Here is a 15,666-nt window from a genome sequence, read left to right as displayed (position 1 = left end):
ATTATAATATGTACATGACATTCTTACTTTGTTTACTCCTTTCGAGAAAGATACATATATAACTTACACAGGCAATACAAAGTAGCCTATGTAAAAAATGTAGAAAATATAGTAACGAAAGTAAAAATAGAAATAACTTAAAAAACGAAAGTGATGAAAGAGAAAGAAAAGGAAAAGAGAATCCGTATGCTAATTAGAAAAAAATGCACAAACACGTGATTTCTCAGATTTACGGATGTTTATTCATCATAATTCTCAATAAACACATTTAACATTGAAGACATTTTAATTAAATCAAGTGTTATATGCCATAAAACAGATGACATTTACAGGTTCTCTTAAACTTAGCTTATACAGACATAATAATGCTTCTCTAGATGAACATAATAATGTACAATAAAGCATGTTTGCTGCATAAAACTAGCTAATTTAACTTTTGATTCGTTGATCAGAGTTTTTTTTTTTTATCCTTCAGTAGACAGAGTTTGCAGAAATAGCTTTTTTTATTGCTGTTATATTGTAGTTAATCTGGTGCATGTCTCTGTGCATACTTTTAAAGAAGTTAGTACATTTTCTTTATAGACATAATGTGCATACAGTACATACAGATTACATGAACATACATTCATATTAGGGATGGGCATTTTGGGAAATTTCTCATTTCGATCATAGATAGGTTTCAAAAACGATTAATCGATTAATCGGGGGTGGGGCTTAATGCGGGGGGCGGGGCATGGCCATAATATATATAATGAAGAAATCTGAAGATTGTTATGAAAATGAAAAAAATTAAAAATTAAAATACAAATCTGACATGAAAATCCGTCTATGAAAACATGAACACATGATAAGGACAGGTTAGATTATGATTATGATCAAGCAATTGTTATTAATAAAGGAGCAATAAATATCTGCCTGAGGTGAAGAGTGTACTAATAAATGGAAGGTAATTCTATGACACATCCTATGATAAATCAGATAACTGAGATACATATCAGACGTAACATTACAACTTGTATTAGCACAAAAGGATGCTAAGTTATGCTTAGACTGAGAGAGATAGAGAGAGCGCGCGAGCTCCCGCTGATGCGTTTTCATGACAGCGTGCTGAAAGAAGGACAGATTTTACTATAGATTCCTATAAAGTTCTCATTATAAATGTATGGCATATTTGTGCTATATTTTCATCTACGTTATTAAATGTAATAGGTGTAATTACGTTTTATTTTTAAGTTAAGTTTTATTTTATCCATGAACCACCTGCGCGTTTTCGAAGCCATATGAATTGCATTATGCCCACAAATATGACGGGGAAAAAGCTCGGCTGCATTATTATAACATCAATAATAACAATAATAATAGAAAAATAAAACATTTAAGAGCAATATCATTATCGGGCATTGCTTATGTGAGCATGAAACGAATTTCAGCATAATTGTTCATGTTAATTAATCAGATGTAGAATAACTCTTGCAACTTTTATCTGAAAAAAAATTCATCCAATGCAGATGTGAACTTGATCGAAAGTGTAACTCGGATTGCGCTTTACAAACACGAAAGTACAATAAATTAAAATTAGTGTCACTATCGTTATTTTTTTATGTATTCTAATATTTAATTAATATTTTGTATTCAATTTGCACATTCTGGTCAACCAAAATATTATTTAACAGCATGGAAATCACTGATTATTGCTAAATAATTGAATAAGATTTAAAATATAGATAAAAACTATGACAAACAAATAATTTTGATTTCGTCATCTCTGTGAATATGTTTAATGTAATTAGGCTACAAATATATCCAGTGCATTTTTATTTTATAAAGACCATTTCATTATTTGTCTGTGATTTAAAAATTAACCCACAAAAATACTTTTTTTTTTTTTTTTTTTTTTTGCTACTTTATTCAACTGCATTTTTTAACAAAACATTGTCTTCCAGTATAACTTTAGCAGAATATTTTGATCATGCGGTGAAACATAGTTTTTAAAAGATAAAGAAAAAAGTTCAAGTTTAACCAAACAACTATTATAAGGTATAAAACAGAGACCAAATAGCCTAGATAATTTAACTATGGCTAAAGCTCAAAACTAAAATAATAATATTATTTTAAAAAATGGATATTATATTTACCACGACCGGTGAAACATGCAAAATTCAAAAAGATAAGGCGGTCTACGTGCTCAGATGAGAGCCGAGTGCGCAGCCTGTTCACATTTAGAGGAATAAATTCGCTCCGCTGGAACAGATGCTGCAGGAACAGCCAGGTACCACTGGACAAGTAAACCTTCTCTGTCCCTGAAACTAATGGGCAGCTACTCTTTCACCACCATTTTAGCGAATAGCTTTGTCGTCTTCTCGGTTCTGCCTGCTGCGTTGCATTTAGGTCTTACGGCAAGTGATTCAATGCTCGTCTGAGAATGTTCAATGCTGAGTTGCCGCTCTGTTATCGCCAGATATTTTATGTACACATTTTAGATGATAGCGCATTGTATTTGTTGTAGATTTGTGTGACAGCTTGGCGCTACACAGCTTACCCTGAACTGTATTTTCATCGTTCTTCTCAAAGGGAAGCCAGCCATCACTATGTGACTGAGGCCATGATTATCTGTCTTCTTACGTCTTTTGAGGCATCAAGTGGGAAGCTAACCAATCAGAGATCAGGGCGCCGCCCAACGTGCTGCCATAACCAATCAAAAAAAAAAAATAATAATTTCGATCATCGTTTACGTGATCGATCATCGCTGTCGCGGTCGAGTACTTGAGTACTCGATCACTATTGTAATTTCTTCATCAAATGTAGTACCATCTCACACAATCCTACTGTAATAGTAGGACAGGGATCCACTTTAGCTATGACCCTAATAAAACACACCTGAGCATGCTCATAAATGTCTTCAGGATCATTAGAAATCACCGGTGGGTGAATTTGATTTGCAGTCCCTCCCTATAGGAGAAATTCTGCTTTATTTAGTTTTTTATTTTTATTTTGTGGCGAGCCAGATAATGTGGCTCAGGACTGGATCGTTCAGTCTGAAAACGTAAGAGCCAGTCCTTGTTTAGTACCACTTTTCGCTTTTTTTCACCTTACTTTGCAGCATTACACAGTTTTGTGCGAATGCGTGCAACTTTTAGGTAAATAACTAGACGAATACCAAAATGCAGTAAACTGTACAAACCAGTATGTTTACACAGTAATTACATTAGCATTTATGCATTCAGCATACACTTTTATCCGAAGCGACTTACAGTGCATTCAGACTGTACATTATTATTTATTTATTAGTGACTACAACAATAAATGATAATAATGTAACAAATACCATTTGCAGTATAACTAGCGTATCTGCTGTCCACTGCTATGGTTAAATGAAAGCAAATATAACCGGAGGACTTGACCATTGAAGAAACAGCAGCCGAGCCGGATTTACATCGCAAAAACGGTTAATAACGCAGCCATGATTTGACCTGTTATCAAACACCATGTAAAGTATTCAGTGTAATTATATTATATTCAGTATAAAAACCTTAAATAATATAAAACATCAAACACATTGACCAGAAGGCACAATTATCCAATATGGAATAATAGGTGCTGTCCAGTATAATAAATAGTTATATTACAATGTGCAAAACAGCAGCATCCAATACTAATTGTGATGTGCCCTGAAACACTGTAACATTGTGCGCTGACTGAACGCTGTATGACTTTCAGTCAGATCTGTTGGCTGTGGAAGCGAATCTGCACAGATCCAGAACCACAGACAGGGTTTTTTGTTTTTTTGGGGGGGGAAACCTGATATTCTTAAGACCGAAGGAGGAAATCTGCATGGGAAGAGAGCACAGATATTACTTATGTTACTTTTAAAACATTAGTAAAGCTCTCGATGCCTTGTGTTTTACTTGCTCCGTGGTCTTGTGTCATCAGTTCCCGTCAGTTCAGTTTTTCAGCTGTAGATGATATTGAAAGATCAGTCACGGTTTAGCACCAGTTTGCTGTTCAGTTTATGATTAATAAACCTCAGCAGTGCAAGTGGATTTAAACAGAGTTACTCTCACCTCTGACTTTCACCATGATCAAGATCTTTCCATCAGGGTCCAGAACTACATATGATCCTTTGTCTCTGAATGTAAACTCATTAATGATCAGGTTTCCATCTCTGATGGTGATCCGTTCGCTCTGAACTCCTTCAGTTCTGCTCCAGATCTGCTTCCAACCTGTGCTTCTTCTGCTCTGATGCTGCACTTCATCAGCGTTTGACACCAGAACATCCAACTCCAGCTCCTCGCCCATTTTCACAGAAACCTCACCTGTAGACATGAGTCATTATTACAATCAATCGAAGCCGTGAGCAAATATATAGGACTTGAGGAACTAATATAATCATAAAAAATCAGCGATAGGAAAACCCATATCCATTCAGGGTCTCTTAGATGCAACATCAACACAGCTACTAAAAGAAAACCAGTCTAGATGCTGATAATTTGACCAGTTTTGACCTTACCATCGACACAAAGCTGGTACGTCCAGATGTGTGGCTCCAGCTCTGTCTGAACATCGTGATGATAGACTCTCAAAGTGTATTTCCCAGCGTCCCTGAAGCTCAGATCCTTGATGACGACGTCACAGGCTCCTATCTTACAGACTCTACAGCTGCACTCTTCAGTCTGACAGACGGGGATGATTTCTGACCCACTGATTAAACTCAGATCAGCAATCTCACTGCCTTCGTACTCACATGGCAGGGTGACGTTGCCTCCTTTTAGCCCCACTTTAAGTGTAGGGGAGGTTTCTGCGAAAAAACAGAGTATAATATGCATTCAGTGCTGAAGAGAACATGTGGTCTTTCTCTCTATTCTCTGTAATTGTCATCAAAAAATGTTCTAGCAGAGGTATTTTAGTCAACTGGATTAAAATATATGTACAAATAATGGCATTCGGGAGTGCCCTGTTTTGACATTACATGTTGATGACAGTAGAATAAAGCTTTAGAAGATGTACAAGTTCAGTTCCTGAATGAATAAAGAGTGTGTGATGACAACATGCTAAAGAATGTCAAACAAAGACTGAGTGACGAAACGGAGAAATAACTCTGACACTGAATACAAAGAATGGTTAGAATATGCAAACAAAAATGTCTGTATACTGACCGCAGTTTTTGTAAAGGCTCCAAAGGAGCAGTAAACAGAAGCCGTTGAACCTGTGGAGAACACAAGAGCTGCTTCATTTGACAGATACAGGTTAATACTTTCATGAGACTAATATCTTTCACTTTATCTGAATGTTTGACACACGTAGATCCTGTATGATAGTTGTTTCCATCTAAAAGATTGTGTTATGCTGACGTGTTCGTGCTTAGAGGAGCTTGAGATCACATTATGGGTGGATGCATGAGCTGCTGCTTTCATTGAGCACTAACCACGTCATTGTGACTTGTTTGTTATATTTGCATGCTAAAAGAGTTACGTTTAACGTGAACAACTGCTGTGCTGGCTAGCCTGGCTATTGATATTAAATGAAGAGGATAAATGATTAAATGTAAATGTCAAATAATTAATAAATAAGAAGAAAATAAATTAATTCTAGGACTGCTACAACGTTTACATTGTCAACATATGTTCTCTTCAGCATAATAAGCACAGAAAACACCATCATAACTTGTATAAACTCTTTTACATGTCCAACACATCTCTCAAATGTCATGTAAACTAGTTTGACTAGAGACCGATCAACGAATCACAGAAGACATCGAATGAAATCAGTGTGTTCACAGTGAATTAAGATTAATTTTACTCATCAGGATACAATTCAGTTCAATTCAATCTATCCATTTTTTTTTAAATAGACCAACAAGGCTTAAAATGATCCTTTAAAGCAAATTATTATTTAATAACCCCATGAAAATAATTTTTAAAACTCCCAGAAATTACCTTTTATGATTCATCACAGCTTTTTACTCTTTGTCAAATGGACAGCTTCTGTTGATCAAACCGGTCTTTTTCTGTGTGTTAACTTTAAGACAACAAGATGACCCACTTTAACATAAACCAACAATATATTTTACAGTGCACCAATAAACACCATCATAATTGCAATAATAAATAAATTAAGCATCAAATCTACATCTAAACACATTTCCAAAGAAACAAAATTGGTATAGAACCCGAAAACAACTTTATATTTAAGCTTTAAATTTATACTAAGATGTTTATAGCCTATTAAGAAGCATGAACACTTACATGGTCGTGTGTCTTGTCTTCATGTGACAACTGACGTAAGGCCACAGCATATATAGTGAGAGTAAGTACACATTTAAGTAGAAACAAAACTAAAAACACACACAGACACAAAGGGGAGTGTGTTGACAGTCTGGGAATATTTGATCATTTTAGTCCTCTATTGGAAGTTCATTCAAAGCAGACTGAGCTCTGAAAAGATTAACGTAATATTGTATGATGTTCAGCCTGACATAATGTCAGTTATTTATTTAATAATCCACAAATGAATGTAATGATTCATTTATGAAACACTCTGACTTTTATTTTGAAGGAAACACCTGTTTCCACGATAGCGTCACGTGACTGATGTGAAACTCAGCAGGCTCTGCTTGTTTTGATTCGTGTTCATGGAGACAAGGAAAATGAAACTGATGATAAAACGGATATATTGTTATTGAAACGATACACTGTGGATTTAAATGTCCTATTTAGTAGAACTGAGGGGAATAGTATTATAATGTCTTGAATGTCTGATAAATGGCAACAGAACTGAGATATAAACGACACGGGTCGACATCTTTATAATATTAAGGTAAAAGTCGTGTTGGCAGAATGATTTTTATCTAAAAAATACATGATTGATGGAAATAATATAATTAATTTCCTTGTTTGTCACTCCAGTCTGGTGTGTGGCGATAATACACCTTTAAAATCAGCCACTAATCAAATCTAAAGAAAAAGAAAACAATTGGGTTATATCGACTTATATAAAATAATATAGTCTTTTGATTTTTTTTTTATTCGGTTTGTTTTCATTTCTAGTTTGTTTATGTTTTCATTGGTTTTTAGGGTTTATTTTTGTCCTAAAATCAAAATCCTGATTCATAAACGTATTCCAGTCGGTGATGCACCAGTCAGTGAACAAACACCAAAGAAGAAGAAAAAGAAGAAGAAGAAGAAGCGTGCGTCACAGAGCAGAGATACACTGAAACGCGAAGTCTTCCTCTTTCATTCCAGAGCAGTGAAAAACATTGAAGAATAGTCTCTATATCAGTACAAGTGTTACTGTACACTTGATTTACTGCATTAAACCATATGTGCAACATAATAAGATGGGGAAATTATAACATATTGAATAATAATGATTTTTTTTTTATTTTCAAACAGTGCTTGCTTCCGGGAAAAAAGCCTTACCTCAACACAAAGGCTGCAGTAATGCGCTATGACATATTTCATTATTTTAAATTTGTGCTAAATGAATTAAATCAGACTATGTTTCTATTTAATACTCGTAATAATATACTGAATAATATATCATTCACATAGGTCAAAAGTTTACATCCCCTTTGCAGAACCTGCAAAATGTTAATTAACCAAAATAAGAGGGGTTATTGTTAATTTAGTACTGACCTCAATATGATATTTCATATAAAATACGTTTACATATAGTCAGTCCACAAGAGAAAATAATTAATAATTGAAAGTAAAGAAAATATATCTTTCAACAAATGATTTAGATCACTTTTTATTATAGCAGATAGAGATTTAACCTGATTGCAATGGTAGAATAAATGAAGAAAGGTCTCTTCCTCAAATCTACAGAATACACATAAATTAGAGAGATCAACAAAAGTATAAATAAACATTATTGTGGTATCTGTTGCTAGATTTAGCATCTTTTTAGACTACCGTTACATCTTTTTCTTTCAGATAGCACTTAGCAGCAAATGTAGCCATTGTTAACATTTTATTTGGCAACTGTGACTCAAAATCCTGTCTAAATTACACAAAAAGAAGAAATTAAAGGCATCTAGCAGTACACACATCACTGTGTTGCTAGATGCAACTGTGCAATAATAATTGATCATTTATGATAACACCTTGTAATTACTTTGTACCTGTATTATTTTAATCAGTTTTAAAATCTAAGTAAGTAAACTGCTAAACTTCTGCCAGGACATTATTCCTTAAGTTGTACATTGTGGCCTATTTTACAGACTTGTCTTAAAGTGTAGCATACTAACTACACTTCTTAAAAATATAATTGTACAGAATGTGTAGTTAATTACAAAAATACAAAAAAAATGTAATTGTTCAAAAATGTGTAAACATACCCTGCTTTTGTGCTCCAGGGTCAATATATAGAGAGCCAAAAACAGCCAGTATGAGCAAACATATTAATATCATTACACCAGCGGGACTCATGTTAAAAATGTGTCTGCTTGTATCTTTAGACATGATACACATTTTTTTAATATTTTCAGATATATTCAGAATCCATTTGGTAGTATTTAAAACACACACTCGAAATGTGAAATTGAAATGAGCGGTAGGTGGAGATATTTAATCAACTGATTCAGTCAGGAATGATAAGAGGATCCTCTGCAGATCTGTTGGCACTAAAGGTCTCTACATCTTTTTGCATTGGGACCTTGGTAGGAACTGTTCCTCGTTCCTGTTCCGACATTTACGTTTCATGATGATAGTAAACACAATCAGAACCACCACATCACAATCACCACAATCAAAGTCCAAACCCAGGCAGCTGAAAGTGGGAAGAGAGTATGAAGTGTGGAATGGACTGGAATGAAGTGTGGATCAGGATAGAGCTTGTAGGACAAAATAACTGTTGTATTTCATACAATGAAGCATTATTGACCCATGGAAAGGTAATGGATTTCAAGATTTGGGTGTGTTGATTAAATTGATGTACGTTTTGATTAGAATTCTGAATCCAATTCAGACATAGCTTGTTTTTTTTCTCAGATTTTCTTCCAAATATTAGTTTATTTTGTTATAAAATTTGCATTCAAGTGCCGTTAAAAAAGACTGCTTGAAGCTAGAATAAAATGTTATTTTTGTATGTTCAGATATTCATACTACAAATTATATTGGGGGCCATGACATTTTCATTAAAATTATCATAAATATTGGTGCAGTTTTACTAAACTAGTAGTTTACTGAGAGTATACTTCAAAATGTACTTTCATAGCCTAAAAATGTGCTACAAGTATTTAACTAGTATAAGTTAAATCAGTATACCTGCATACCTGGAAGTTCACTTCTAGTATAACTGCAGTACAAACTAAGAACAGATGTAAACTAGTTGTGTTCTCAGTTTACTACTGTTACACTTAAAGTACTTAATGAATAGTGTTGTCCACTTTGTTTCCAACTCCACTGTTGCTGAACTGTAAAGTGAAAACATTGTGTGATTTATTTTGCATTCAGTTTTCAGTTAAATATTTTTCACAATATCAAAGTTATTGTGAAACATTGTGAACATACCTAAACTCACTGGTTAAATCTTATGTGCCCTCCAGAAGTTTGCACTCTGCAAGTGAACGACTCCTTGTGGTGCCATCCCAAAGAAGTTTCAGTTTTAACTGAATGGTTTCAGTCATAAAGGTACAAGGGTTTCTCTTGCAAGTGCCGCAAAAAATATGAATTTATATGCCAAATTATTTTACATAAACCTTTAAATATTATTGTATTTGGATTGTTCTACTTCATGTTTTTAACAATACATCCATGCATACTCTGCATAATAAAGTTTGGGATTATTTTCATCTGTTTTATACAGTATGTTTCCAAAATAAAACTGCTGTTTTACAATTTTGAGCATGTGGTAGTTTATTGAAGTTGATTGTAAAGCCATTGCTGCCAGTCATTTGATTGTTAGCCTTTATCATGTACTGTGTTGATCTAAAGGCAAACTAGGATCTAATTGAACATTACAAGTGTGTATTTATACATGGTGCCAGGTATGACGGTGAAACAACATCGTTTTATCAGTGTTGATTCAGCGTTAATCCAAGGTCTGCAGAACGACCGTAATTCACCCGTGATGAAGGTAAATCGGTGAAACAGCGTCGCGATTTCAACGTTGAATCAACGTTGTGATTTCAATCCCCAAACTGACTCAAATGATATGCGAACCCGTTTTGAACTCCCGAACTGACTCAAATGATTCGAAAACCCGCTTTGAACTCCCGAACTGACTCAAATGATTCGCGATCCCGCTACGAACTCCCGAACTGATTCAAATGATTCGCGATCCCCAAACTGACTCAAATGATTCGCGAACCCGCTTTGAACTCACAAACTGACTCAAATGATTCGCGATCCCGCTCCGAACTCCCAAATTGACTCAAATGATTCGCGATCTCCCAAACTGACTCAAATGATTTGCGAACCCGCTCCGAACTCCCGAACTGACTCAAATGATTCGTGATGCCGTATCGAGCTCCCAAACTGATTCAAATGATTCGCTATCCACAAACTGACTCAAATGATTCGCGATCCCGCTACGAACTCCCGAACTGATTCAAATGATTCGCGATCCCCAAACTGACTCAAATGATTCGCGATCCCGCTACGAACTCCCAAACTGATTCAAATGATTCGCGATCCCCAAACTGACTCAAATGATTCGCGAACCCGCTTTGAACTTACGAACTGACTCAAATGATTCGCGATCCCGCTCCGAACTCCCAAATTGACTCAAATGATTCGCGATCCCCCAAACTGACTCAAATGATTCGCGATCCCGCTCCGAACTCCCAAACTGACTCAAATGATTCGCGATCCGCCAAACTGACTCAAATGATTCGCGAACCCGCTACGAACTCCCGAACTGATTCAAATGATTCGCGATCCCCAAACTGACTCAAATGATTCGCGAACCCGCTGTGAACTCCCGAACTGACTCAAATGATTCGTGATCCCACTCCGAACTCCCGATCTGATTCAAATGATTCGCGATCCCCAAACTGACTCAAATGATTCGCGATCCCGCTCCGAACTCTCAAACTGACTCAAATGATTCACAAACCCGCTCCGAACTCCCGAACTGACTCAAATGATCCGCAATTTCCCAGCGTCACTGAAGCTCAGATAATTGAAGATCACAATTTTCTCGTTTAAATACTCGTCCACTCCATTCTTTAGTGTCACAAACAGGGATGTTTTTTTGACCGATTGATAACTAATATCAGACATTTCTCTGGCCTCAGGTTCACATTACAGTGTGATGTTTATACGTGCTTCCTGCAAATACAGACAGCAAATATTCACCCAATACAAAGTATCAATACTGAAAAGATTCTGTTTATTGTCTGTAATCAAGGTCACCATAAAAGATTCTAGTAGAGTTATTTTAGTCAATTGGATTAAAAATATATAAATGAAGGCAACAAGTAACCAGTGATTGCATGAAATGTTTATTAATCAGTTAAAGAAGGAACTGCATTGATAAACCAGCGATGCCATGTGTATTATTTGTTTAATATGATTGGAGATTTCCATAAATGATACTGACAAATCCAGCAGCAGCAGCAGCAGCAGATTTAACCAGAAGAGAAAACAGAAACCATTATGAGAAATACAGACTACTATAAAAAGTTACACAAACTCTCAACGTTCACTTTCATTTTATTTGAAGATCTGTACATTAAATATATCCAGTAGGAAACATAAAACTTTTATCGTTTTATCTTTGTTTCTATCATCATAGTCAAATACAATGCAAAAAAGAACAAGGCGGATATAAAGCATATTTTTTGTCAAAATATAAAAATTAAGAATAAGAATGACAACAAAAATATAAAGCATACATATCTGAAAAATAAATACGAATAAAAAACCTATTAAATAATAATTGGGCAGTTACATAAATATTACATTTGTGTTTTAGAATTTCTATTGTTTTTCTAAGTTTCTTGTTTTGAGTTCTGAAGTTTAAAGGGTTTTAAAGTACATTGTGTGTTCAGTATCTATTACTAATTGTAAATGTGTACTGCTTTTGTTTTAAATAGATGGTAACTAGTGTATTCAACTATTATTGATTACATTCATAACAGCATCAAAGGAACTCAGGGGGGACAGGGGATAACTTACAAAACATTTCCAAAAGAAAAGGATTGAAAAATGTTATACTTTCTGCTTTCTTATTTCTTACATCTTTTAAGGCCTCAATCAACGTGATGCATAAGTTCGTATTTAATGTTAGTTTTATTATTAGTCTGTGTTTGTTTGTGTACGTATTCACCTTCAAATTAAACACCAAATCTTTCTTCAAATCCTATTTTTACGCAACAAAATTATACCCTTACCTTAATTTTGTAAAAATCATCCAAAATCATCACATTTAAAAGAACCAAAGACTTAAACTACTTAAACACACACTACTTAAACACACTACTTGTGTGCATTGAATTTATTTAATACACAAGTTTCACAATTTGAGTTGAATTACTGAAATTAACTTTTCCACGACATTCAAATTTACTGAGATTCACCTGTACTTTAGCCACGGAGCGAAGGCGGAGCGGTGTTTTTGGTATCAGTGAGCATGGAGTGGAGCGGACCGGCAAATGGTGAACCCAGAGCATAGCAGAGCTGGAGCAGAGTGATTTTTAAATGCTCTGAGCGTGGAGGGGAAATTGTTGCCGCCCCACTCCGCTCACATACTGTTGAAAATTATCACTTTCCGCTCAGCTATTGCTGTCATTATAACCTTCTGATTTGAGAGATCCCTCGGTATCAAGCTAAATATGTTTAACGTGAATTCTTGCTAAATATGCATTTATATAATGGGCCGTTGGCATGAATTTAACTCCTGATGGAGTGGTGGTGGAGTGCTCTTGGAGCGAGTGAAAACCATGACACTCCGACTTTAAAAAAATTCCTGGCTCCAGTCAAAATCACACCGTTCCACTCTGCTCACATACTCTGGTAAAATAACTGTTATTTCACCATTTTTAAGTTCGCTGAAGTTGTGTTCCCACATCGTTAGCAAGTTTGGATTGCTAAATTTTGAATGTCTGACTGTCAACTGTTGAATGAATGAGTGTCATGTCCCAACATCATGGGGCGTAGGGCACTTGTGGATAGAGCATGTGGCCTATAGCACTTTAGTAAAATCCCAGGAAACACACATGCCCCAAAACACACTACAGGAAAAAACATTATTTAATGGAGAAAAGTTGATGGTTTGTAATGGTATTCGTAGTGGAAATCATTTGAATTTCTCTGGTTTCTATTGTTTTTTGTCAGCAGGATCACCATGGGTTTTGTGATGTTATTTGTCATAAATGCGATAGGATTGTGACCCATATTCAGAATTCGTGCTCTGCATTTAACCCATGCAAAGTGCACACACACAGAGCAGTGAACACACACACACACACACACACACTGTGAACACACACCCGGAGCAGTGGGCAGTCATTTATGCTGCGGCACCCGGGGAGCAGTTGGGGATTCGATGCCTTGCTCAAGGGCACCTACAGTGTAAGTCATGGTATTGCTGGCCCGAGATTCGAACCCACAAACCTAGGATTAGGAGTCAAACTCTCTAACCGGATTTAACCGGATGGCCTCCTAACTAAACTCTCTCACTCATTTGCTGCAAGCCCACAGATATAAAGAAAAAAACGGCGGGCCTCACAACCACCAGAGCCTGTGGTCCCTGTTCCTGCGAGAGCTCTTCGACCGCTGCCACAACGCCAGGGCCCAAACCCTAAATCTGATTAAGGTGAACCAAAAACAACTGATAGCAGCTCTCAGTGATATGTGTCGGGTCCCCGCTATAATAACAGAAACATTCACAAATGCTTACAGAACAAGCGGGAACCCAGTGTGCCTGTAGCTTTCTCTATTTCAGTTTTATCACGTGATAGAAAGTCTAAGGCCTTCTCAAGCCGAAGGGCAAACTCATCTAATCTGCGGCCTATTATGCATCAAACTAAGATTGATGTAAAGACACAAAGCACTGCCATCAAGTTAGCATCTTTAAACATTCGCTCACTAAAAAATAAATCATTTCTAATCAATGACTTTATAACCACAAACAATCTGGATTTTATGTTTCTAAATGAAACATGGCTAGAAGACAGCTGCAGTGCAACAATCCTTAATGAAGCAGCCCCTCCTAACTTCACTTACATGAGTGTCTGCAGGACTGTTAGGAGAGGTGGAGGTGTAGCTGCTCTATTTAAAGATGTCTATCAATGCAAGCAAGTGTCATTTGGTCAGTACTTGTCTTCTGAATATCTAGGGATTGTGCTGAAAGGTGCCCCACGCATTCTGTTTATTATTATTTACAGGCCTCCAAAATACTCTCCAGTCTTTGTTGAAGAGGTCACAGAAATGTTATCAATAATTTCCTCAGAGTTTGACTGTTTTGCAATTGCAGGGGATTTTAATATTCACATAGATAATGCAGAAAACAAAACTACAAAAGAAATGATAACGGTTCTAAACACTTTTGACTTGACTCAGCATGTGCATGGACCCACACACAAAGGTGGACACACTCTGGATCTAATCATCAGTAGGGGTCTAAACATTTCATCCATTGTTACTAAGGACGTAGCACTATCTGATCACTTCTGTATTTTCTTTGATATTTTGATGTCTGCTACAACTGAATCTAGATCGGTCTCTGTCAGAAGGAGATGCATTAACGAGAACACAAGTGTACTATTTATGGAGGCTATATCTTTAACACCAAGCATTTCTGCAGACTCTGTTGATATTCTCCTTGATTCCTTCAACTCAAAAGTTAAGAATGTTATTGATGATATTGCACCAATAATAGTCAGTAAGAAAACAAACAGACAGAAATCAGTTTGGAGAAGATCAACAGCAGTTCAGACTATGAAAAGACAATGCAGAAAAGCAGAGCGGATGTGGAGGAAGACAAAACTTGAAATTCACTATAGCATCTATAAAGACAGCCTTCATGCTTTTAATGTGAAATTAGCCACAGCTAGACAGAATTTCTTCTCAAACCTTATAAACAGTAACTTAAATAACACTCATACTCTTTTTGCCACTGTTGAGAGACTGACAACCCCCCCCCCCCCCCCCCCCCCCAAGTCAGATTCCCAGTGAAATGCTCTCAGACAGCAAATACAATGAGTTTGCTTCCTTCTTTTCTGAGAAGATCATCAATATCAGGAAGGCGATTAGCACACCCTCATGTAATGCAGAGGTCAGACAGATTCGGCCAAAATATCAAAAAGATACTATGTCTATTTTTTAAGCAATTGATAGCAAAATTGGAAGACATGGAAAAATGGAAGACATAGTGCAGCACCTAAAATCGTCAACCTGCTATCTTGACACACTTCCCACATCTTTTTTCAAAAGTGTGCTTAACTGCTTAGAAGCAGATCTTTTAGAAGTGGTGAACACCTCACTTCTCTCTGGGACATTTCCAAACTCCTTAAAAACTGCAGTTGTTAAGCCACTCCTGAAAAAGAGCAATCTTGATAACACCATTTTGAGCAATTTTAGACCAATATCTAATCTTGCTTTTATAGGCAAAATGATAGAAAACGTAGTTTTTAATCAGCTGAACAAAAACTTAAACTCAAATGGATACCTGGACAATTTTCAATCTGGTTTTCAACCGCATCACAGCACAGAGACAGCACTC

Source organism: Carassius auratus, chromosome 19 (genome assembly GCF_003368295.1).
Source record: "Carassius auratus strain Wakin chromosome 19, ASM336829v1, whole genome shotgun sequence".
NCBI lineage: Eukaryota > Metazoa > Chordata > Actinopteri > Cypriniformes > Cyprinidae > Carassius > Carassius auratus.
Note: the sequence above shows the minus strand (reverse complement) of the source record.